We start from the raw sequence: 27641 nt of genomic DNA, 5'->3' as shown, positions 1-27641 counted from the left end.
AGAATCAATTGAAGGGATCGGCAACATGGAGTGTGGGGCACTGTCGTCCGCTGATGGAGGTGAGTGTCCAAAGTCAACACTGCCAATGCCAATGCCATGATATACACTTGAAAGGCCTGGCCAAGGAGTCACGGCATGGTGTCCCCCCCTCCTTAAATTCATGCCAAAGGAACTGCGACCCAAGCAGGTTCCAAGTGCAAGGGCTTAACGCACATTACACATACTGCACGAAGTGGCCCATCCCATGAGGCACACTAGGCAGCTGTTGTGGACAGTGTGCTAGTCAGACAGCACAGTACCCGGCCAACATGAGTGGGTAATTCTTGGGCCTCTCCTACTTACCCTTTGCTCTTTGGGTTATAACATTTTGGGAGTAGAAGAGACACTTTCAGACTGAGCGGTTTCATGGGGTTCTGTCTATGAGAGAAAGGAAGCTTCCTCTAGGGCTTGGCATCTCCCCTCCACCCGGGCCCCCTCCTCAGGAACCTGTGGTTTGTCGGATGTTTCCTTCTGTCATCCCCCCCCGATACATCAGCCCTGGGTATTGGGGAATTCTGGAAAGTAGGGTTATGTTGAGGGTTGGACTGAGCCCTTAGCATGTGCCCCAGGTCATTGGTCAGTTGCTGGACTTGTCGCTCCAGCTGCAAGACCTTTTCTTGGTTGTAGGGAGGTCTCAAGCCAGACCTCTGCTGCTCCCAAAAAGAGTGACTTGGGTACTGGAAATTCCCCCCATAATTTTCCATCATGAATCTCCCTCCTCGAACCGGGGAGAGAAAGGATGATTATTGTGGATGTTCTGGTTCAGGGTATATCTGGGGAAAAAGTTCAGGTCAGGAAGTGGAGTGGTACTTCTCTCCTTAGGAAGGTTTAAAGGGAAGTTTACCCAGGCAGTACTTACCTGATTGATTACCCCCTCTTGGGCTGGGGGAGTGTATACATGCCCCAGGATCGGTTTGGTACCCTTGTTCCTAAGGCTTATGTAGGTGTCAGGGTTAGAGGGGACATTGGTCTGAGATCCTGCCTGACTACCCTTCCATTGGACTGGGTCCAAAGGTCTCCTCTGCCTTTCATTTTGCTTTTTTGGCAGGAGGGTTGCTTTTAGGCCACCCCATCTCCAGATCCAATGGAGGAGTCATTTCTACATCTGACACCTTCACAGCAGGGGTTTTAGATGGGTTTGGGGGCTTTGGGGGGTTACACTCTCAGCTAACTTCTGGACCTCATAGATCCTGATAGCCTGTGTCATTATGTATTTGGGGAGCCCATAGAAATATGTAGTGATGAGCTCCCTACTATTTGTGTTCACCCGTCGGGAAGTCTGAGAAAATACCTGCTTTATCTCTTGCACAAACTCCCTAGGTGCCTGATTCTCCCCACATTGTGGCTTTCCTTGTGAAGAGAAATGTTTTAAAATGGTCACCTTATAGGTGGACCATTTATAATTATCCTGGTCCTCCAGTCCTGCAAAGTAACTGGAGTACTCAGGTGAGACTGTTCATTTAGAAAATGCTATGCAATTCACATAAATTTCGATCTGGTATGATGCCATCATCTGCGCATAAAGTTCCAAGTGCTCCCATACCGAATACTTGGCTTTCTTATGGTAAGCTCTTTATTGCCTTGATTTGTCTGTTTGGGTCATTTACAACACCCTTGTTCTGTTTCTCTGTCTTTTTCTTCCTCTGCACCTGAGTCCATTCATTGTCTGACTCTGAGCTACTCTGTGTACTCCATTTCCTGATCTCGATGCAATCCCTATCTCTATGAGACTGGGAATATCTCCCACAGTCATACAATCTGGACTCCTCTTGCCCGGACCGCAGTGTGCTTGCAGGGTTATGGTAGTTACTTTTAGCCCCAGGATTGCACTGAGTCTCTTCTTCCCTCCTTTCAGGTAGTCTGGGCAAGTCCCCTGAGCCCCCTGAATGGATTTAGATTTTTAATATCCTCTTCCTGGGTTGAATCTCTGGCTTTTCTCTTCCAGCAAAGCAGGCCAGGTGGTCTCTTTGTATCTTCATCTTCTGCAACTCCAACTCCCTGATCTTGTCATCATAGGAGTTTTCAGGGTCTGAATTACTCACAAGATTCCTTTTGGCCTCCCAGGACACACTGGTCTGGCCACCTTCCCTTCTGTGTGGTAGAAATTAATATTCATCAATATCAGACAGGCACTGGCCTTCTCGATCAGTTGGGCTAGGCCTGGGTAAGTCTGACTGCCTCATGTCACCCTGTTCTTGATAGGTGGCATGCATGAGGTTGGTTCCCATTTGCACATGAGAGGTTGTACATGACTGGCATGATGCCTCTGCTAGGAGGGGTGCCTCACCTTCATCAGTGGGCCTTGTCCCATATCCTGATTGGTCAGGATGCCCCAGGGCCTGTTTATACATTTCTATTTCCTTGGTGAGACTCTCACACCTGTGTCTCTCTTTCCTTATTTCCTGTTGGTAGTTAGAGACCTGGCTTTTTAATTCTGACACTAAGGCCTGATTAGCGTCAAGCACCCTTCTCCTAGCTACCAACCAATCTTTTGTTTGCTCCACCTCATGCTGAATTCATTCATTCTCCCTCTGTGAGCCTATTCTGAGTGCATATTCAAGGTACATTTCCTTCATGTACTGATCTCTTACTCTTGCTCATCCCTACAATTTGCGGCCCCTAATAGTTCAGCTTCTATTTGTCTCACATGCTCTAGTAGCTTATCCCTTTCTTCTCTAATTCTGGTCCTAACTCTTCCTTTTCTGCATCCATTTTCAACTAATGTACCTTTTGGTTCAAGAGGTCTTTTTCTTTCATGAGTTGCATTTTCTGTCGAAGTCATTTTGGAAATCAATCCCTTTTATAATTAGCTGACTGTTTTCATCTTTCAACTCCTTTATTTGTAACTGAATGGCCATAAGGTCATCTAACAGCCCTCTATTATAAATATTCTGATAATTTACCTTATGTTGGAGAGTGCTCACATTGTCCACACGCTCTTAATGTGCATCTTGCAGTGAAAAAAACTGTGTTTCACACCCTGCACTCTCTTGCTGCTAGCTTTTTAACTCACTATTGAGTTGTTTCATGAGGCTGTCTTGTTTTAACTCAAACTGATGGCTCTGCTTTGCTTGAATTTCTAACTGTTTAAAATCTTTCTGCACCTCATTTAGATTCTCAGTCTGACTATGTGCACAAGCCATACTCTTCTGCACTCGCTCTTCCACTAACTTGCAACTGGAAGTATAGATAAGCTGGGATATGAGCCATTTGACCCAGTCCTTCTCGATCATTTTGGGTGATATAAATTGCCTCTAATGCTTTGTACCATATCCCACCTTCACACCAGGTGTCAATTCCTTCTGATGTGACATCTTGCCTAATTTTAGGTTACCAGCTCCCTTCATCCGCCTCTGTCCACTCACCACAAAAGAACTGTGTGGTAAGGAAGTGTCTTCTGGCATCATCTAATTCAATTGTGTTCATTTTTAAAAAATTACCCTTTTGCAATTTTTGTAGAATGTCGTTTGCACAGGGGCAAACATCATCCAGTGCCCGGTTAATTTTCAGTCACAATGCCAATTCAAAAATAACTTCTTACTCAATCTTAATTTATGACCTATACACCACACTTGAACTCAGGGTTTAAGTCCTTGTGGCACTTTAACAAAACAAAGATGACTTTCCCTCCACCTTAATGCAATTACATCAAGACGAATAGTCTGTCACAATGCACTTGTCATGAGTCATAAAAAGCCAGTCAAATCCTGCCAACGAGCCCCCAATTTGTAAATGTTTATTGAGATTCCATGCTCAACACAGGGAATGCCTTCCCTCCCCAATCTAGGTGTCACACAATAAACGGTTCAGTTCCTTATTCAACCCTATTTCGGATGCATATGATACCCCTTGGATCCCTCCACCTGAGCTACCAATGAGCCAAGAACCAGGCCGGTGTACTGGAAATATATTTGTATTTATTTGGATGACAGGTAATAGAAAATCACACTAAAATGTCACATTCCACTTTATCCGTGGCACAACACAATACGCTTCTCTTTACATAAATAGCTCACACAATTCGGTTGGAAAAACTCAAGTCACAATATTTTACTTTATACAAATTTCAAAATAAATGGTCATCAACACTGGTCCCTGAATAAAATCACTTTACATTTGCAATGCTGTACAATTGTATTTTTCCATCAAGCTTAAAAGCTAGCAGTAAATAAACAGAGAGTGATTTTGCAGTGGGTCTTTCAGACCCCCCCTACTTTGGTCTGTGTTGGGGAAGTTGGACAGAACAATTGGGATCATTTAAGAATTTGGAATTCAGACCCCCTCCGCGTAAAGGCCTGTGTTGGGGAAGCTGGATGGAAAAAATTGGGATGAATTGAACATTTTGGATTTCAGAGCCCCTCCCCTTAAAGGCCTGTGTTGGGGAAGCTGGCAGTTGAAGGAATTCTTGGAGTTTTAGTTTAGAGACAAAAACACCCCTCTTCCTAAAAGGTTAACAGGCAAACTAGGATTACCCAATTACATTACAGTCTATAGTTTTCAGCGCACGCTGGAAATGAGCTTTGTTAATTTTGAATTTTAACAAAAATCAGCCCATGGTGTTCCGCAAAGGGGAATTAATTAAAGTAATATTTTAAGTTAAATAGGCTAAGGATCTACACGGTTTTGCCTCCTGTCTCCTTGCCCACTATAGAGGGAAAAGATTTAAGGCCAGCAGATTCCCCTGCCTTTTGGTTGCAAAAGGTTCAATTCTATTTACATTTAAAACCTCTGTTTAAAGTTCAGGAAAGCCAGCTGCATGTCAGGACCCTCTGGAAGTACAGGGCAGGGGTCTTGTAACTCCACACCAAAGGATGGTCACCAGCTCTCCAGCATTGGTAAGGTGGTAAGTTTTAGCAGTTCTCTTGGTGGTAATTCTAGCACCGCTCCCCGTCCCCATAGTGCATACACTTTATATACCAGTGAGGACACCATCAAGATTTCAATACTGTGCGATGCCCTGCAAGACTTCTCCAAACCAGTATTGGACAGTTACCCTTCTCTCTACCCTCAAGTCCAGCCTTTCTCTAAGGATTGGTTTAGGAGTCTGGAGCAGACATTTGGAAATACCTATTTGCATTCTTATTTTGTTCTTGTGTCAACCTTTGGCAAAAATCTAGTTATGTGTCAAAAACGTTGTAATTTACAAGTAACTGCATATATTACATGGCCTGCAGTAGCGGCCATGTAGTTATGGTTAAGTTGCTAAACCCATAGGAAGAGCACTTTTTGGACGGCTTATAACTTTGCTCCTCCTGGATGAATCCCCACCAAACTCTGCAAAAAAAAGTATATGGCCCACTCTGAATTGCTTTGCAAAGTTTGGTGAGGTTTGGTCCAGGGTGGGAAAAGTTATAGGGGGGTCCCAACATTTATTTTTTTCCCATAGACATAATGGGAAAAAACTTTGCTCACGCCTACAGCCCAAATCGCTGGATGGATTATCACCAAATTTGCAGCAAGAGCGGCTTGTTAATTTGTGTAAATCCATGCAGTAGTTTTTTTAAATGATGACATCACATGTCTAGCCCCTTAAATGTCCAAAACGTGAGGCAAAAAAGTGTGTGATATCTATGTCTGCTCCACGGACACACTTCCCTGTTCGGTCCATGGACTGGCCTCTGATTGGCTATTCTGTCCGCGGACTGGCCTCCGATTGGCCAGAAAATGTGTAGACTTTTGCGTGGTCTGCGGACATCGGGATGGGTTCGTTGATTGGCTGGTGAGAAAACTTGAAATGCGTCGGTTTTACTGAAGTGGCCGCCGTCTTGGATTTGCGACTTTTTTGGGGTCCACGGATAGCGCAGTGAAAACATTTTTTAAAAAGAAGCAAACTCGACAAACAATCACTGGGTATGTGGAGGGTATGATTTGATTTGGCCATAAGAAGCCAAAAATGGGTTGTTTCACCCCTCGAAAGTCCGCGAACAGACCAGATGTCCTGGGGCAGTCCTGTGGTGTTCGCGGACACTTCAGATGTCCTATGACATCTGTACCTATTTCTGGATTACAGGGTTGGGGAAAATCAATTTTTGGATGGCTTATAACTTTTGCGCCACTCAATGAAACTGCATGCAATTTAGCAATTTTATTCTAGAACTAGAAGTTTTGTGGGATTCTGTCAAGAGGGGGTAAAATTAGAGGGGGGTCCCAAAATATTGTAAAGGCATATAAATGTGGTGTCATTTGACGAATCTGCACAACATTTGGCAAAACGATTTTGGATCTAGATATAAATGGTTTTCTAAAGTTTGGTGGGATTTTCTCAAGAGGGGGTGAAATTAGAGGGGGGGTCTTAACATTTTTTGATGGCTTATAACTTTGTTGCTATTTGACAAATGTGGACAAAAGTTTTGAGAAAGATTATAGACCCAACCTTCAATGTTTGTGTAAAGACTGAATGGATTTTGTCAAGTGGAGGCTAAGTTATATGACTATTGTATGTACGTACATTTTGACACTTTAAAAAAAATTAAACATGGGCGGATTTTGAGCAAACCCGTGAGGAGCATTGGCAAGGACATTCAAGCATGGTTTTGCAAATGTTCCCCTGTTTTATTTTTTGACAAGTTTAATAATGTAGGAACAAAAAATAGTCATATACCTTTGGTGAATGAGGTATAGCCTGTGGCTGTGGGCAGTAGCCAGATTGTGTGGGTCATGGCATAAGGTCATGATGCGGACAATCTGGCTACTGGCCATGACAGCAAGGGATGAGAAATTGTGTTAAAGTGGCTATGTCTACCTGGGACCGGCTATGTGGTAAAGTTATTCAAAGGTAGGATAGGTTTGAAAGGGAAAAAAGTGCTTGTGGTAATATGTCATAGGGTTTTGCAGGCTGGGAAGAGGGGCTGTGTACGGAGCCCTGCCTTCTCTTTCCATGTTGGCTGTCTTGAAAAAGGATTTTCCTTCCTTCTTACAGCGCAGCATCCTGCTATAGGAAGAACAATCTATGTTTTAGCACCCTGGGTCCCCATTTTGGGAACATGGGGTGCTAATGGCCTTTATCCCCCATTTCAGGGGCTGCAATGGACGATAATGGTCCGTAGCCCTCTTTATTTATTTATTTATTTATTTATTTATTTATTTATAACGCACCAATGCCCGCAGACATCAGAATGTGTGGTTACAGTATTTGTTGAGGAAGATGAGGTGGAGGAAGACAGCTTACTACTTGCTGAGAAAGGAACAACCTTTCTGAGAGCATTGCAGTCATTGGATTTGGTGTGGCGGTGCATGGAGGTAGTCTTGTAGGAGTACTGTCCAGGTAGTCTGAGACTGAGTACAAAATTGCACTCATTGCATTTCACTTTGGTAGCTTTAGCCTTTGGTAGACTCCTGACAGTAGCAAAGAACTGGCACACCCATGATTCGATCTTGGTGCTAGAAGTAGGCACTTCCTCTACCTCATCTTCTTGGACCTCTTCATTGTCTTTGAAAGTACTGCGCTTTTTTTTGTTGTGAAGGTCCTCCAGCTGGTGCTGCTAGTGGCTATTGGGGAGGAGGGATCGCAATAACTGATGCCATTTTTAAGATAAATAGCAGTTTTGATAAAATTCTTCCAATTATGTACTGTGTACTAGATTGGTAATGGATAATGGGCCTCATTACGAGGTTTGAGGTAGTCATGGCGCTATAAGCGCCATGGCTACCTCCAATACCGGTACCGTGTCCGGTCCCATTCAATAGGGACTTACCGGTCTATTCCGACCTTTGCGGGACCGGTAATTCCCCATTGAAAAAGCCATTCCCCATTCCCATTTCAGCCCCCATAGGGCTCAATGGGAAGGTGCTAATAACGGTACCGCAAATTGCGGTACCGTTATTAGCTCTGAAGTCCCTTAACAGGTCCCTTCCATAATGCCTGGTAAAACGAGGCGTTAAGGAAGGGACCCGCTAAGGGACCTTGTAGTAGGGCAGTAAGGGATTACCGGCACCGGTGCAAGTAATCCCTTACCGCCCACCTCTAATGAGGTCCAATGAGTATGAAAAGGTGTAGGAGGTGTGCAAGGGAAATTGTGAAGTTGAAAGTTCCTAGATCAGTAGAAAATGCAGTTCCGAACTGTCCACGAATGATGGATCTTATCGTGAAGTGCGTATAGGTTCTCAGACACATCATCATGCCGCACGCTAGCGTATGGTCTTGTGGCACTGTCCGGAAGGTCTGCAATGAAGTCAGATGTTCGTAGAGGTCTACGGATGCAAAACTAGTTGAAATAGTTGCAAAAAGTGTATGAAGTGTTCACAATGATTTTAGAAGGTGGGAAATGGCAGAGTTTCAAGGTGACACTTTATAAATTGGGCGCAAATATTGTTATATTTGGTAAGTATGATATTAGTAAGTTGTAGGAAAATTGCATGCACTGGTAAAATCCCATGAAATGCACTGAAAAAACCTTGTTAAAGGGACGTTATGGTTAAATTGGACTAATAAAAACCTATGAAATTAAATGAAAAAACCTTGTTAAAGAGACATTATGGTTAAGTTGCACTAATAAAAATCTTTGAAATTCAATGAAAAAACTTTGTTAAAGGGACGTTATGGTTAAGTTGCACTAATAAAAACCTATGAAATTCAGTAAAAACACGTTGTTAAAAGGACGTTATAGTTACAAGTAAAATCGAAAAAATCCTGAAATTCACCAGTTATGGTAAGCTAAGCAACCATAACTTGCGCCACCACCGTGCATCGCTAAGACTAACACCCATGACATCAAAGATGACATCACAAATATCATTGATGATCAAGATGACATGGGCTTGGATAAATGGGGGTACATTTTGAACTATTCCATTCCTGCCTGTTTAAAGTTATCTTAAACAAGAAAAGGATGACGTTTAAAGGCCATCCCTGATTCTGCCAATTCATATTTGAACACAAGCCAAGGGAAATGTCGAGCTCTGCTCTTGCTGCAGGGAATAATAATTCAGTTCAGTCATCGGCAGGGGTTTAGATGATGTTAAACCAGAATGGTCATTTACATGATGCGTTATTCTTGAGTGGGATGCATGTGCCCTTGCTTGCAGGCTTTTACCGTTTGCTGGTGCCATGGTAGCGTTTAGCTTTTGGTATGATAGGACTCCTTTTGCATTTGTATTTCAATATCCAGTTGGTCTGGTTGTTTTTTCAGCCACTTACATATTAATGCTTTCACCCATTGCCAAACATACATTCTCTAGTTAGTTCACTGGTATCTATGGGGTACAGCTAGGTTACTACATGCTTTAGGAGCCATACATAAGCCCTGCACTCACCTAATGATTTTCTTCCAACTCCCCAACTTCTAGGAACATTTAGTGGTATCTTGTCTCTCTGTTCTTCCCAACTAAATGTGTATCGTGTTTTCCTTTATCGACTTTAGCTGCCAAATGCTCCTCTCGTCTTCTTGCTTCAGCAGCTCATCTATTACCCTACACAGACACCCAAAGTGAAGCACGAGCAAAAGGCAATTTTAACAAATTGGAAAACACTATGAAAAAGAAATGTGGAAAATATCCATATGTTCATCTAAAAAAATGTTAACTCATGTCTCTGCTCTCCTACAATATGGATGGGTTTAAATGTATGAACACCCCACCTCCGGAAAGTCCAGAAAAGTGATGAAACTTCAGAAACTCTGAGTGCAAAACATGGTAGCAACATCCATCTGCTATAGTATATGGTATTGTACAGAATTTACCCATTCTCAGGCTTAATTTTCTTTTTTTGGAAGTGTCCTTTTGTACTGGTGTGATGCAGTGGTCCAAGTGGACGGGAACCGTCGGGAACCTTGCACCTCTACTTCTTTTAATTAAGTTTTACTGTTCCTATATGTTTATTTTAAAAAGAAACCGTTCCGGAATGGTTTTGTTTGAAAGTAAAAGTGTAGGAAGAAGTTGAAACTTGCACTTTCAGTGCACAGCACTGAACGTTCCCCTAAACAGCAGGTGCATGTGCTTTGGGTTTTGTATTGTGTGTGGGAGGGGGGCGAGACAATGGGGTTTGTGGTGAGCGGTGCAGGCCAATTGGGAACATACTTCCACTTCTTCTTTTCGTACAATTCGACCACTGGTGTGGTGGTAGATAACAGACAACATGAAGGAAATCATGAGAGTGACGATACATTGTTGGAGTTATGTAATGGAATAGCCAGCTCCATAACTATCCCTCCACTTGGCGCTCGGCTCTGGGCTTCTGTGTTTAGTCTTAGCATGGCTCATTTGTTCTTGTAGTGCAGAGTGATCAGGTATACAGGTAGCAGCTGAAGTGACATATGAATTTCGGTACACACTGAATAAATAACTGTAAGGTTGTCTTCAGAATGGGTCCTTTAAATGGGGTGGAACATAGCAAAACAAGCTGACTAGAAGTCTGTAGTTTAATTGTTTAAATGGGTGCGGTCTTAAAAACAGCCATCAAAGCTTGACACCTTAATCAGAGACTATCAACCTATAACCAGGCTGTTAGAATTTGTTCTTGTGAAAATGTGTGAATACATTTCTAGAGGCCTAGGTCAGTGGCAGGCACTCTGTCATAGAATACAATCTCCATATCAGTGTGGTGCCACGGCCCCATAGTAACCAAAAACTGAAATCACTAGCTGTATTGGAAAGGGTACTGCACACATACTATGAGATATAATGTGTGACTGTGGAAGTCAGTGCATGTGCGCTTCAGGTCATACTGTCTGCGGATTAAGACTTGAAAATATAATAATATAAAGAGTGAGGCGGATGAGTGAGGCAGTCTGTGGAGAGAGGAGAGTCTGTCAGACGTGTCTATTGAGGAGGAGCCTGCTTCTACAATCATTCTACAATTACTACCTGCAGCCGTGGACTGAGGTGGGTGAGTGAGACAGTCTGTGGAGAGAGGAGGGACTGTAAGCCGTGTCTATTGAAGAGGAGCCTGCTTCTGCAATCTTTCTACAATTACTAACTCCGGCCGCGGAGCGGTCCGCGGGGTGAGGCGGACGAGTGAGGCCGTCTGTGGCAGTTGCTAGTGTGCTGCATGGCGCTGGGGCGTCAGTCCTCAGGCAAACCAACGTCAATAGTGCATGAACTGGTATTTTGATACAATAAATACTGGTTGTAGAGAACAACAGGCAAAGTCATGTATGACTGACGCCCCAGCGCTATGCATGCACACTAGCACTCAGACACTGTCCTTGGGCATATGCGAGATCGCGCCCTGCTTTAGCCTCGTTCTGGTTAAATAACGGTCCTCCAGGGCACACATGCGCACAAACAGCTTGCAGTGATACAGCTCTTTCTCAGTTCGGCACAGGTAAGAACTAGTCCGCTCACTTCTTTGATTCACTGCCGCTTTTTCAGCGCTAATCCACCAAGCGTCTGGACTCTCTCACTCCTTGATCCTGGGTTCAATGTTAATCGACACAAACTGATTATGACCTAGTCACCTTCCCTCGGCCGCCATTACAATTTCACAGGGTAATTATAACAACAGTCCTCCCGTACTCCTGCACCAACTGCACAGTCACGACTAAGTTCCTTGAACTTTGATGCATTTTTAAACTCTTTGTGACCCAGTCACGTCTCTTTGGCCGACTTTTTTAAACAACCGCATAAGCACGTTTATCAGTCTAATTTATGCATTCAAAACCCACGAAGGTCATTCACTTAGATGGACCTTACTCGAAAACTAATCACTATCCCACGCACGACAAGAGCTTACCTGTACCCCAACCGCCAATTACCGGACTGTTATCTTTCAAAATAGATTTGGGCATCTGACTTTCGCAGACTTCCCCCCCGGCCGTATTTATCAACAGCTGGGCAAATAAGACCACCGCCATGGCGTCAACTTACTTGCACATGGTAGGTCGACTCCTTGCAGCTCTACTTTCATTATTTGTCAAATCTTGCATCACCGTATCTGAATGCGTTCTCCATTCTTAAACTATAGAATGACGCCCATCTCACTTAACTAAGTCTGACCACGACTTGATGTCCTGAAGACAGTTCGGTACTACTTTGCAGCGCTGCTCCATTTCATCCAGCCACTGCTAACCTACCGAACCAGAAACACCAATTAATGTGTCGACAACGTTAATGTATTGTGAATGTAAACAATACATGGAATATTTTGTCACTATTTTATGATTACTAACCCACCAATATGCAAACTAAAGATGTACTTCAAGTATGCATATACTATGAGCCACGGCACATAAAGAATTCTGTAAATATGTCTTCCTGTCAAAATAAATCTTCCTGTTTTTTTAACTCCACGGTGACCTCTTTTTCCAGCAAGTATTCTCCTAGCTCTCCTGCAAGGAGTTATGTGACCCCCTGTCACGCCTTAGGCCTGGGTAGCCGCTGACTCCACTCCTCTACATCTCTGTCCTTACTGCAGCAAGAGATAATCAAAAATGTAAAATCATTTTCGGAAACAAGAGAGATTACCAGAGAAGTGTCAAGAATAGACATCACTCAATCACAAAACTCAGAACAATAACAACTTCCAAATAGTTTATTGGCACCCCTCTTCAAAACACCAACAAGTATTCCAACAGCCAACAAGGGACTAATGAGAATCTTTCTAAAATGGAAGGAAACAACACCAAACAACTGACGCAGTGAGAAAAAGCAGCCGGGCTAAACGCCTATGGCACCAGAAATTTACCAAAGAATCAACACTTATTGAAACTGCACTAGACACCTACAGTGGTGCCATGCGAAAAGCAGAAAGGCTCTCACTAGACATAACTGAAATTGAGTTCCTAATGGTAAATCACAAAAAAGCCAGATGTTATTTCAAAATTGTAAGATGAGGACATCAAAAAGACATGACGTCGACCCCCCTGCATAATAACTAAAAATGGCTAATGAACAGAATTTCTGGAGCAAGAGTATACAACTCAGACCCACTGTAACAGCAAAATAACCAAAAATTCTGATTTGAAAATAAAGAAGAGCCTATGTCACCACCCTCAAAACAGCAAAATCAATAAAAATGTTGTGAACCGACTGTGATTAGGCACGAATATTCACAATCACATAATGATCAACACGAAATATACCAAATAATACCAACAACAATGCTAGACTTGCAAAATGCCTTAACGACCACAGCGACCTACACCCTACTGCCATTTATGAAATTATATGAATCATTGGCAGAAACATCCAAAGACCAGGCAACTCTCTTAGCCTTAGTGCATACGAAACAAATATTCTTAGAGTCATTTACAACAAAGGTTCAACAGAGACTGGATAAAGAAGCGGAAGCCTCCATACAAGGGCAAGAAAGATTGTTTGAAGTGGCAAGAAGAGATAGATCAGATAAAGAGGCGATGACGAATACATTAACAGAAATGATGGTAATAACGCATAAAGAAAACTTGCACTTACAAGGAAAATTAATTAACGAAGGTTTACACAAGACACAACTAGCAAAAAAACAGAAAATTCAGGTTGACATGGAAGAAAATGAATCTACACACAGTACATAGGCTTCTTTCACAGCCATGATGCAACCTCAAGAACAACATCATTCACGGTTGCAGCTGACAACAGCAAATAAGACTGAGACAAATAAGCAAACACAAGCAATGGCCAAAATTGGGTTAAGTCACTTTGCAACCAAAATAATCTTGATGGAATCTGACAATCACAAACTAAAACCTGCAATAAAGCAACCTTCAAATCTAACACGCAAAGAAAAACTTCAACCGTAAACAAGGTAAATGACGAATCTCTGAGAAACAACAGAGAGAAAAGCCACATGCTCACATTGTTTATGTTTATGTTTGTATATGCTTGTAACGCGCTGAAAGCCCGCAGGCATCAGGGTGCATTGACACAGCAGGATCCAACATCATAAAACCCAGCTAACAATAATAAAAAGGAGCTAACTGACTTTTAACTAGTAGAGTGTTTTAGTGGAAGATATGAGTTTTCAGCAGTTTACTGAAACTCTGATAGTTTTCCTCTTGCCGAATAGTAGCAGGCAGCTTGTTCCATTGTTGTGCTGCCCACACTGGAAAAGATCTACTCTGGCCTTAAATATGACTCTGTCTTCAACTTTGAGCCAATGTAAGGATTTTCTTCCTGAGGTTATGTGCTCTGTGTTTTTAATTCCCTTTACTTTACGAACTGCATCGGTTTCCATCACTCTGCATCTCTCTATTTCTCTCTTCGTGGCTCCGAGCAACAAGGCATTGCCATAATCCAGTCATGACAATTTAATCGCCCTAGCAATGGTGGCCGTATTTTCCTTGTTGATGAATGGTCTGATAGCCCTCAGTAGCTGCAGGTAATATGCATTATTTTTGTGCAGGTAATTAACCTGTGCCTCTGACCCCACTGAGGCTTCAACCTTCATCCCGAGCGTTTTAATTTGAGTCATTACAGGAATAATAGCGTCTGTAATGATGAAACCTTTGTATTCCTCGCCCAGTTTCGATCTGGCCTGTCGAGTTCCGAAGATCATTATTTGGGTCTTGGTGTTGTTCAGACACATCCAGTGTTGTTGCATCCAGAGGTCTATGATGTTATAGACCTCTGTTATTTTTGCACTGTCCATAGAGTGGTCGCCATTTAGTTTGATTATTAGTTGTGTATCATCGGCGTAATTCGTAAAGAATACGCCAAGGTTTTCTAATAAATCGCAGAGACTTCTCATGTAGAGATTAAACAATAGAGGGGATGAGCTACCTCCCTGAGGGACTCCAAAAATAATAGGAGTGGCCTCTGAGAATGTGTCCCCCCAGTGTACTCTGGCACTCCGATCCTTCAAAAAAGAGGACAACCATGCAAGGGCAACTGGAGAACAACCTGCTATTTTGTCCAGCACGTGTGGTAATAGATGGTGATCCACCAGGTCAAACGCTGCACTGAGATCAAGTAACATTAGAATCCCAGTTTTGCCTCTGTCGAACAATTCCAGCATGCGTTTCTGTAAATCTAACATGGCAGTTTTGGTACTGTGAGCAGCCCGAAAACCTGATTGTTCAGCCTGATTGAAAGCTTTTCCAAATTTGAGCCAAAAGTAAAAATCGACAAAAGGCCTCCTACCAAATCAGACAACAAACAAATACAAAGAAACAAGAAGCCAGACAAAAAACTGAAACCCACAAAGAGAGGATCTCAAGCTTTTGTTCGCAATTTAACGCTACCAACAAAGCAGATCCAACCTAAAGTTAACAGTGAGACCCCAATAGTGAGCAGAAGGTATGCTGTGAAAAAGAGCTTAAATGAAGATCGCATAACCAACGACAGAGATGCAGTTACTCAAAATAAAGACCAAGAAATAATAGATTTGTTAATAAACTTGCCTACATATAGTGACAAAGGAGATAACACAGACTACGGCTCTATAGCTGAGGAAACAGTACTTGAGGACTCAAATGAGTCACAGTATATTGTAGACAAATATGAACAAGGTGACTCTATAGAATCTGACAATGAGATTCTAACCCTTGAAGATATTTCAGAAACTGATTTAGAAAAGGTAAGTAGCACACGAAATACATCAGTCAAAACAGTGAGTGAAGGCTACAAAACATCCAGGCACCCAGTACAGCAATATCTTAAAGATACAAATGATACTAGAGGCCCCTTATATCGATTAGACCAAGATCACAGCACTGAATACCAATTCTCCAAAGAAAATGGCCTGGAAATGACCATATTTGTGGAACACTGAAGCGCACAGAGCGAGATTCGAAAGCTTCAGGGGAAAAAAAGATAATTTAATATTAAACAGGACAAATATTTTACGACAATTGCATGCCACAGTGAAACTACGGATCTCTGTTCCCAAGACATTTTAGTAATAGAATTCCCTTTAAGATGAAACTGACATAGTGGAAGTGCAATTTACTATTCAACACATACACGATCAAGTAATGACGTGCTGTGAGCAATTTTGAACTCTGGGATTCAGATGCTTAACTGATAACGACTACTGTCAACAACAGGAAACAAATCCACTAAATCACCATCAAACTAGATCTATTATTTTGAGATCTCAAACGATAATTAATACATCTCAAAACATTACTACTTTTGAAGACTCCAAACGAAACAAAAATCTTTAGTTACAAGAAAGGCTGAAAGAAAAAGAGAAACAAGACATGAACCCAGAGATGAGCATAGAAAAGATTCTATACAATGGAAAAGTCAACATAACAACTACAATCTACAACAAATTGTCTACTATCGGTGTGCACATGGAGCACAAGGGGATCCACCCACCACTTTGAAAACAACAGCCATGATTTACAGATGTTTGACATAACATGTCTACAAGAGACGTGGTTACACTTCAACCTGCCTGTGATGGAAATATAGCATTGATCAATCCTGCAATTGCAAGAGCTAAGGGTTTCACTTGAGCTGGCCTTTAACACTCATTAAAGCTGAAGCAAACATAAAAATTGTCAAATCATACAATCCAAATTCTTTCATTCAAATCACCATACTTGAACCAACGTTACAAATTTTGCTCTAGTCAAGTAAGAACTAATTCAAAAATCGCTTTAGTAAACTTATATTGGAGTACAGCTGCAATTCAAGAAATGTCCTTCATCAACAAAGTATTAACACAAATAGATGAATTACAGATGACATACAACCATCTAGAAGTAATAATATGTGGTGATCTAAACATCCACCTATGCTATGAAGATGAACTGAAAATACCAGAACGGAAACTAACATTGAAAGCCTGAACACGGAAAAATTAAATGAAGAAGAGAAACATGATACTCGCTAATACCTTGGGTATACATGATATGGAAATAAAATCGACATGGTTTGGCAGTAAATCAGCTGCCCTTCTTGATTACATTTATATATCTGAGAAATTTAGCTCTAAAATTTAAAATATAGAATTGAATCCGTCTCAACGCAGTGATCATCACAAAGTGACAATCAAATGGAAATTGATACATGAGAGAACCCGAATACAACAATTGCCGCACTTAGTACCAGCCACTGGTTCACACAGTTTGCGTATTTCTGACTCACAACTGAGATCCAGTAAGGCCAGATTTTTAGATACAAATATTGCTGACAAAGAAAAGATTGACTACCCATGGCTACTGATACTATTTAGGTGTAACAAAGGAGGAGCACAGCATCATGAGATAAAACACTCACATGCATACAATACCCAGATTCTACAAAAAAAAAACATTAAAGCTGTCAGAACTATGAACCTAGAACAACGCCCTAGAATCATACACCAATTAAAACAACAATATAGAAACTGGGCTAAAAATAATAAGGCACAGATAATTCAGAATGATGCTGAAAAGATGCATAGAGCGCTAACTCAAAGAACACCAAAGATCTGTGGATGTTAATCAATGATAATGAAGATCATACTACCAAATTGATAACTGGAGTAACAGAAGATGCTTGGATAGCTCATTTTTCAAAGCTGTATTGCAACTGAAATGAAACAAGGAATTAAGATGGACAAATATCATCATCTCCATGGGAATTGAACTGGGACCGGACAGACATTTTGAACCATATATACATCTAAATGAAACAAGAGCTCTGGGTCCAGATTGTCTAACAAATGCGCTCATTAAAAAGAACCCAGAACAATGGCCAGATATATGCTTACAACTATTCAAAATCAACAATATACATGCAAAAGTGCCTAAGACGTGGAAAACTGCAACATTTATTCCCATCCATAAGCAAGGGTGCAGGAATTCACCATTAAACAATCGTCCTTGTTTGACCCACTTGGGAAAATATTTGCGGGATTCATCCAAAGGAACTTGACTAGATGGGCAGTGAAGAACGATCTCTTTGACTTTGTGTTTGCATTCAGTTGGTATGTGTATACCTCTTGTATACCTCTTGCCGCTTCAAGTTGCATCTACTTTGTAAATTCCTTTAGTGGTTCAGTTTCCTTTCTCCAAATAAAAGTCAATATATTTTGGGAAGATAGCTTGATTTTTTATGGAGGCAACTCGACACGTGTTTCCCCGTCTTTTTTGTGACGGTTCTTCAGGAGCTTCCTTTTAAAACTGTTTGTATTGCTTAGGAAACAGTAGCTTTCCCAGTAGTCATAATATAGTTGTATAGGTTTAGGCAAACATATATATGCTTTTTCCTTGTTTCCAAAATTGGATGTTTTCAATGTTTCTTAGTTTTCTGCCAGTCTGCTATAAACCATTTCCCGCCTTGAGACACGTTTATGTGATTTAATGTTGTTGCTTTTTCCGTTTTTGTTGGCATCATGTATCCACTATGTTGGACGTTTCTTTGCCTTTAATTTTGTTGCCTTTGCAATCTTGTTAGTATCGTGTATCTTTTTCCCCTTGCTGTGCGCCGGTCCTCGATTAGTTCAAATTGCGTCTATGGGTTAATCAATCAGAAACCGATCAAAGATGGGTTGAGCACTTAAAAACAAAATCCCTCTCGTTAGCCCGTCAAGGGCTTATAATCCATTAAAAATATGGGAAATTTTCAGTTAAGCCTGTGATTACTTTTTTACTTATCGGGAAAAAGTTAAAGCTATTTTAACATATGCAAGCGAATCAGTTTTGAATATACCTCGCCATACTTGGACTCAACTTGAAGCTATCTTCTGAAGAAAAATCTTAACTCTACTGGTGGAATATCCAATGCCACGAATAATATATGAGTTGGACCTACAAACGTTAAAAGCAATAGTCATTTGGAAGCACTTAAATTGATACAGGAAATTAATCTGCATGGACAAGATCCCGTCAGTTGATATCTTGCGTGAAAATACATCATCTGCAAATGATACTGTAATAACTAGATGGAAAAATACCTGCAGCCAACTGATGGAGAATACAGAAATAACTCCTGACCTGCTAATTAATCGCCCTTCTAAAGTAAAGCTCAAAATTCAATGCAATGATTGGATACATACATCAATAGAAACATCTAAATATCAACTAGACATTCATCCAAAGGTGGAAACAAGAGCTTTAAATTATTCCCCAATACTTAATTCTATTCCCGGACCGACACATTAGAGACACATTCTTAAGATTGAGATTAAATGTCCTTCCAACGTGAGAATATCTGATGACCTCCAAGCAAATATCTGCAGAACAAGCTTTCTGCAGATTCTGCAAGCAACAAAATCAGAAAGAAACTCTTTTACATCTCATCATGGTCTGCTCAGCTGCGAAAGAAAAATGAGATCTATTCGCAAACATGATGCGTCAACAGGCGAGACCAATGGAATATCATGAACGATGGACATATATTGTTCTAGGAAACAACAAGTTAATGACTTACAGAATAATTCAATTTTGGGAAACCATCATGTAGCTCGACAAAAATTCACATAATCAATATTGACCCGCGAATCCTTTAATGATATTTAAATGTGAAGGTCAAAGAACTGCGGCTAACAGCGAAAGAAATGTATGCTTTGATTGTAATATTTGATAATATTTGATAAGTTCTACATTTTTTGTATAATTAAGCTGCACAATACTAAATCATTTAAAAAAAATAATAATATACAATTCAATGAAAAGGCAATATAATTGGCCATCTGAGGGTAATTTTATAGCAATTTAAAAAAAGCAAAATTAGCGCATCTCAAGGTTGTAGACAGGGGACTGTTTGCACTATACCTTTCCTGGTTATTTTATTGTTTGATGATGTCAAAAGAAAATAACCCAATTCTATGACATTTTTTTTAAACAAGATTTTGCATAGGTGGGAGTCAAACCCAGCTCTGCTGGCTTCTTGTCAAGGGAGGTGAACGCTCTTTCTGCTTTGCAACTAATTCCATGGGGATAAAACCAGAAACAGTGTAGATGAGCTTTAACCCTTCCCTACACATCACAATACACTCAGCTCCGGCAAAATGCTATTCACTTGCAGCGTATTTTCTGTCTAGCGATACACAATGTATATAGTCCACCAGTTCAGTAAGCTTCTCTTTAGGCATATCCATAATGGGATTAAAGGAATACATGAAACAGAAGTCACACAACAAGGCAACAGGACTTGTCAATAGGGGGACATGGCACAGTGAATGTACATTCTATAATGCAATAAGAATGATGATCTGACCTTACAATCTTAGAGAAACTACTGAACCTAGAGGAGGTCCAAGCAATATGGTTCCTTTACAAGCGAAAGTTTCCTGGTCTATTGAACCTTCTAGTTGAATTGTTTTCCACTTTCTCGCCCCTTTTGCGCAAAGACTTATTTTTTCTTTTTCTCTATTTAAATATTTCTTTATCATGAGTACAACCAAAGGAACCTTTCTAGAGGCAATGATTACTATTGACCCTAAACTGGGAGAGACATTTTCCTCCCAAAGAATGGCATGCCTATTTTACTATTTAATTGTGAAGACAAGGTCTTTAATAAGATACTAGCTATAATGTTGGATGAGACCTTGCCTTTGCTCTTAAAAGAAAAAGAGGGTTTGACAACAGAACTGTATCTTCTGCTGATACCAGACATTCCCCCTTGCGATAATTGGCCAGACAGGTTCCTCACCCAGATCATGACTGGTCATCACTCTGAAGGAGGAGAAACCCTTTGAATAAGTTAGGTGGGACTGTTTTAAACACCAATACAATGACTCATATTTGGCCAGGCTTTAAATTTAATAGACACACTCGTATACAGCTCTCGTAAAACCTGAATCTTTGGAAATGGCAAATTCTCCCCTTACATCTCTCTTGGAATGGCCACTTGCTATGGCTGCCCATCTTCCCACTGTTTTTTCTATTCCTCAAACCCTTTATAGAGAGAATTTAGTCACAGTAAAGATGTACGACTTAAATGTGTTAATATTAACATATTGATATATGCAGATGACATTTGGGACAATATGGTGGACCCCCGAGAAGTCTCTGAAACCATTTTTGAGGGAAGGTGAGGCATACACAAATTAAATATAGAAAAATAAAATATCCTACCTCTTAATGTGCACAGTTGAAGTTAAACCTTTAAAGAATAATGCTTCAAAGGGCAATCTACTATAAGAAATACCAAACATCCTATTGACCTTTGACATAGCCTCCACCATATCTGTTAACTGTGAATTTCCATCTCAAAATTAAAATATGTATTACTCTTCTGCCTGTTATCATCTTTTGTGGTGGGGAGATTTGATTTCTTATCATTTTACACCACGCATTTTCCACTTATTTTTCCATGTTTCCTCCTTAAATTGGTGAATACTATTCTATTAACATGCCCTCAGGGAAGACAGTCTTCTAGACTATCCAGAAATAGGCTGAACATTCTGCAGTATAATCGTTTGCTCACGGATACCTTTCCACAACGTCCTACTCTCCTTTTGTGTCTAACAAGTCTGATCTTGAATGTGCTCTGCTCCTTTGGAATACACTTCATTGTCCACCCTTGACAAGGAGTTCCTGCGCAAAATAGATGGATGTTGACTAGCCCTGTTTCGCAAACCAATAACAGTGAATAGGATGGCCATACACTATTTGAATAACACTTGGAATGTTGGAAGTCTGATTTGACTGGGGTTCCCTTATGGCTCAACAAACACATCACTGCAGTAGGACGGCCCATCTTCTGACCATAATGGATCTAGGAAAATATTCATATTCTAGTTCAGATATGCCAGGGTGGAAAATGCATATCCTCATAGATAATCAAACAAAACGCCTATCTTCATGAACAGGGTTTCTAATGTGCTCACAATTAGTTAACTCTATTAAAGATATGCTCAGGTCCAGAGATATCCAGACTGATCTCTTCAGAAAATACCAGGTTCACTTACAGTTGTTACCACTGCTCCACAGATAAAGTGTAATTGGAGATGTTAAAATGGAACCATGAGCTCTCTTTTACAAAATGCATGGCATAACGCCAATGTCCAAGTGAGTGGAGATGATACGAGCATAGAGTATCGACCTCAGCAAATCCTACCCAGTCAGTAACCTGGCTGACAAGTGGAAGTCCTTTGAGTCAGATATGTGTTGGACATTTAGGAATGAACAGGGCATCCTCACACATGCATAATTAAATAGTCTTCTGTTGAATACTTCCGATGATGCAATGTGCTTATCTAAATTGCAGTTTAAGCCATATCATTCAATTGTATCCTATAGCCAATATAGAAGGGGTCTGCGTTCTGCAGCTCTGCAGATGTTTTCGACTACGACACCCATGATCCCTCACCATTGACTACTATCTGGACTTGGGCGAATGAGAGTGGTAGCTCAAGACATCTGGAGATCCAAATGTTGCAGACCCCTGGAATGGTAGAATCAGGCTGCATGACCCTTAGTCTGGAAACTATGAAGCAAGAGCACCTAACAGCGGTCCTTTGGTGTCCCTATTAAAACAAATATAAAAATGTACCTAGAATGTGTCAATTCTTCTCAAACACACCATGATGAACAGAAATAAGTCAAAAATAAAGATGTAACCAAGCCTCGGTGAACAATATCATTGATCGTACTGTTACCTCAACTATTCATGTGGTATCTCTCCATCATAACTCAGCATTAACGTGTGCATATGCATTTTGTGGCTTGCTTAATGTCTACTGGTCTGAGGCAGTCCTCTGTGCATCCAATAACACCCCTATGTGTTCATGCGCACAATATTCTCCAGCTACCCGTCCCTAGCTCCCTTCTGTGATCACTTGAAATATGTATTGGACGATATGAGGTACCTATATGACTTTGCATATCTGTAGAACTGGCACCTCCTGCTCTGCTCCAGCTCTATTTTGAGGAGAAATGTCGGTCATTTATTATAGTCACTGCCTATTTGTTGTGACTATACACTGCAGTATTGTCTTCTCCCAAGGTCAGAGACTTGTTTTCTCTAGATACCTGAAGAATAGATTAGCCATACATTATCTCCTCTATTGCTTTGAGTCTTGTGGTTTATGCTATGTTTTCTAGTATCTTTCTATTTCTTCTCTGTCCTTGTGTTTTCTTGGTTGTGTCAGCACTGCCTGTAGTTAAGCGTTTATAATCAAATATCACCTTTTCTTCTCTTCCTTACTTCTATTTCAATTCATGTTTGATTATTATTAATGCTGTTAATTACAACGTTAGTAACATTTCAATTCTATATTGTTTACTGATAACTTAGCGACTGATGTTCACTGCATATGTTGATGAAAATTAAATCTATATTCCAATATCTGATATTTCTATATTAATACCTGTTTAACACAATGAAGGTTAGATTTAGACGGATTGCATGCGTATGCCTTCAAATATTCACTATGTATATTAGTATGTACCTTTTTGGATAACTTGCTGAAGCATTTTGACTACAAACGCCAGCCCAAGCCCCGCCCATGTACAGAGGTTTAAGGCTTACAGTACTTGCAATCAGATATCTGTAAATATGGGTCTGGTTTATTATTTTGAAAGTAAATAAAATAGCATATTGATCAAGAATTGATTTATTTGTAAAATAACACAAATTTGATAATAATTTCTTACACCATCCTTGAATCCAGATACATGTCAAATCTGCATTGGGAAAACATGTGGGAGAAATGCCTTTTGGACGTTCTAGTTATCAACAGCCCGCCGCAAATTTAAGGGCCCCAAAAAAAGAAAACTGCAAACCAAAATTATTTGTGTGAACTATATTCTCATCTTTCTCGTTTTCCCTTGTGTCTAGATGTATTACTTGGAACTGCAAAGAACATATTCTAGTCGTGGTGAAGTTTATGATACGATACAGAATGGAAAATAAATGCCTGAACACAATCATCAGAATGCACGAGAATATGTAAGTACTATAATATGGTCATTTAACTTGAAATCCCCTGCCTTCTCTACATGGGGAAGAATGACCATACTGATTAGGACCTATATTTAAAGATTGCCTCCACAATACGATGGACCACTTAAGCAATAAGCCCCAAGCCGGGGGGGGGGGCATTGCTGTGTCAGGTAATGCCCCAGAGCCCATAGTTCCAACCAAGGCCCCAGGGCATAACCAGACACAGTAATACCCCCTGCGGTGAGTGTTTTATTGCTATTATTACCATGGCCCATTAGACCGGGGTACTAATAGTGTGTTTTTCTGTGCGAAATGCTCTGGCATTTCACAACCCAAAAGAAAATTGCAGTAATGGAACGGGAAACGAAGTTCATTCTCCTTTTTCATGGCAGCCATTTAAAATAGTTACAAAAAGTAAACAAAGAAGATGGCCTCCTTGGAATGGGAGAAGGGACAATAGTAGTCCCTTCTGCCTTTCCTTGGTGATGTATTGCAGATCGGTAGCGGACCCAATAGGTACAGAAGTGTTCCCAGCATGTCCGCTCCCAAAAGGACCTGAAAAGAGAAGGTAAGTGAGGTGGAAGGGGCAGTGGGAGGTGAGGGAAATCTGTGGCAAAGGGAGATGGGGGATGCAGGGGAGGGGGGGGTCACTCACCTTGTTACCCGGCATGGCGGATGGTGGCCTCCAGCCATGGGGAGGCTCAGAACGGCTGGATTACTGTATGGTAATGCACCCGCTCTGAGCCTCCCCATTGGCTGGGAGGACACAGCCACGCCTCCGCCAGGTACTAATTATGAAAAGTCCACCAAACGCAGAAATGTCTGCAGCAAAAGAGACACAGTAATTTGAAGCTTCTCACTGTAAACTAAATAGTGTATCCGATATCAAAAAATAAAAATTTTAACATCATTGAGAACTTTCAAGTAGGTGATTCGCCAATGAGTTGAGAATGGCTCTGAATGCCAGATTGGCATGAATAATTCTTAAATTGTGTATGGTTTTATTTTCAACCGTTGCAAATAGGTATTTGTATAAATCCTGTATTCCTCTACTCTGACATCACACCATTGGAAAAGTAAAGGCATATTCCGCTAGCGTGACACACAGCAGGAGAACACAACATTTCCTCTGACTCCCCAGGTCTTTCTCATATCTGAGAGAAGTGTAGGAAACTGTGTGCCATTAAATGATCTCGGTACAAGGCTTGTTACACTGATGGACCAATTGCTGAGTGCTATGATGCTTCTTGACAGAGCAGACACCGTAACAGGCCATAGATCCCTCTACGGATGCAGGGTTGGATGGGCAAATGGCATATGATTTCATGCGTGAATGGATGGATGTATGCTTGGAAGGATGGATTTGTGAGCAAGTGGATAGGTAGGTGGATGGAGAACCTGATGAATCAGTGAGAGGATATATATGTGAGAAACGGGTGGGTGCTTAAGAATTTGTATTGCATAGAACAAAGTAGACTCTACTGTATCTAGGCACAGGTGTAGTAAAGAATGAATTTAAATGGGATCTGGTGGTAAAAGGAAAAGTGAGTGCAGATGATTTTCGGGTCAGTGCATAAATAAGTGAGGGGTCACTGATGCCCTCTACAAATAGGCACCAAGGTCTGCCACTATGATGAAATGCCATGTGCGTTGCAGGAGTAAAAGGGTGAGTATTGGCTAAAGCGCCTACTCAGCCTTACAACTGCTACAAAACAATAGTGATCCCAATCATAAAGGTAAAACAGGCACAGTTAAGAGATACGCATCAATCTCCGTTTGTGATAAAGTAGGCTGAGGGATGGCTATATTTTCAAGAGGGTTGTGAATGTGATCCAGCAGCAATCCAAACAGCAAAAGTAACAGTAGTACAGCAGTCCAAAAAAAGGGAATGTCTATCAAGATTCCGTAAAAATAGATACACTTTAATAAAACACACCATCTACAAAAATACCTAAATAGAAAAACACTATACAAAACGCATGAGTGAAGAACACAGAATTAGCAAAGACAGCAATATACAGTCTTTTGAGTAGTGATTAAGGGGTGTAAGGGAAGTAAAAACTATGATGTTTTTTAAAAGGATATATTTTGGTGCAAAAAAGGATTAAAGGTGAATGCACCAGCCTCGAGGGCCCAAAGGTGGACTAAGGGGGCAGTTGGCAATAAATAATACATTCTTCGGTTTTTGGCAGTGCGATTATCACTGAACTAGGCTTGTTGGTGCTGCTCGTGCCATATGATGAGGTTCTAGTGCAGCGGTCATGTTGTTCTAGATGGGGAGAGATGTTAAGCAGGGCTTGAACAAAGATTTTATGGTTGGAAGGAGCTGCTTGAAGAAGTGTGGATCATGAAGGCCACCAGGGTTAGTTTCACAGTTGGGTTGACAGCAAAGATGCCATTGACTGGATGTGCTTTTCTACTGGATTGGTTCAATGAAGCACTCAAAGCACTTTGGAACATGAGGACCACTAGAGTCAGCTAAACAGTCGATTTGATGGCAAAGATACTGGAGACTGGATGTACAGTCCAGTTTGAGAGGTTCTATGTGGTGTCTGATGAAAGGGTCTTGAGGTTCCACCTGGGTCGCTTCGACTGGTGATGAAGATCAGCAATGAAGATACTGTTGGGTCGAGTGGTGGTTCAAAGGTGGCAGAGCTCGTAGTTCGAGATGAGGCAATGACACGTTCACCTAGCATGGTGCTGCTGCAAACATGTTCGAGCTTGCAGTTCAGCTGTTCAGGTGCAGCAGTCAATCCTGTTGTTCTAGACAGGGAGCAGTGTTGGCATGGGTCAAACAGGAGCTTGTGTAGTTTGAAGGCAATTCTTGAAGGAATGCTGAATGTAAGGGCCACCAAGGTTGGTTTGACGGTCGGTTCAACAGAAAATACTTTGGTGATTGGATAAGCAGCTCAGTTCTAGCAGCTCAAGGCAACAAAGAAGGGTAGTTTGAGCCGAGGCAACGACCCGCCCAGCTAGCTCAGTCGGTGGCAAACAGGCTTCAATGCAGTTCAGCAGTTTGAAGAGTGAGGGTCCTGATGGGTCAATGTAGTTTAACAGTCTCAAATCAAGATTATAATTGGTTCCATGATGAAAACGCAGGGATCCTGGATGCCTTGACTCTCGGTTCCAGGGATAAAGAATACATTTGTGTCCTTGTTCTCAGGCTCACACACACATGGGAGGCTGGCCCACTGCAGTGAGGTCCTACTGTTTTGGCTGGCCAAGAGGTAGGTCTTGTCTCAGCAACAGTACACCCCCAAAACTCCCTGGGGATGGTTATGGGACAGAGCTCGCCACTACCTTGGACTTTAGAGAGATCAACTTTCCCAACAGAGGCACAATGATTTCTTCATTCAGTTTTTGTTCAATAGCAAATTCCAGAATAATTGTGAGACCTCTTCTTTTAAATGCAAAACGCTACAGGTAATTGGACTAAAACTAGATTGCTTTAGCGTTAAAATCCCTGTTCTTAGAGCAAGTTAACTTTGTATTTTTACATCACACCCAAAGTGCTTTGTGCTACAGGAAGTGAATAGAACAGGAAATAAATATAAAGGCAGAAAGGATCAAGATGGTGGAACCTTTCTCCAGTTGTAAAGAGCTCCTTCTGTCTACACTAACCCTGCCTCCTTGCCTCCTCAATAGGATCAAAGGCCCTTTTGGCTTTCAGCAACCTCCTCTGAGGGTGTGCCCTTTGGTTTCTGTTCCTTGGAGTGCCTGTCTCTCTGGGAAGGATGTTGCATGCCCTCACAAAGGAACAAAGAGAGGAAACTCCCATGGGAAACAGTCTTGCTTGCAGCAGCAAGGACAGCCTCTCTTTGGGATAGTAAACAAACACCTTCCACAGCAGAACTGGGCTCACATGGCTGACATTTGGGTGATATCAAATTGATGTGGATTGGATA

At 41.3% G+C, this 27641-nt stretch overlaps 1 protein-coding gene across 4 annotated transcripts in view; it reads left to right on the top strand.

Annotated features, from left to right (window-relative positions):
• HRH1 (histamine receptor H1) overlaps window positions 1-27641 on the top strand; it is a 1870597-nt gene that overhangs the window by 828281 nt on the left and 1014675 nt on the right. For all 4 annotated transcript variants that reach the window (XM_069643929.1, XM_069643927.1, XM_069643928.1 and 1 more), the window contains one exon: window positions 23632-23742. The gene's annotated coding sequence lies outside the window, so the exon portion shown is untranslated. The remainder of the gene's footprint in view (window positions 1-23631; window positions 23743-27641) is intronic.

This window comes from Ambystoma mexicanum, chromosome 2p, assembly GCF_040938575.1.
Source record: "Ambystoma mexicanum isolate Mex_15411 chromosome 2p, UKY_AmexF1_1, whole genome shotgun sequence".
In the NCBI taxonomy this organism is placed as follows: Eukaryota; Metazoa; Chordata; class Amphibia; order Caudata; family Ambystomatidae; genus Ambystoma; species Ambystoma mexicanum.
The sequence above is the reverse complement of the archived record's forward strand: the minus strand, read 5'-3'. Positions and strand labels throughout refer to the sequence as shown.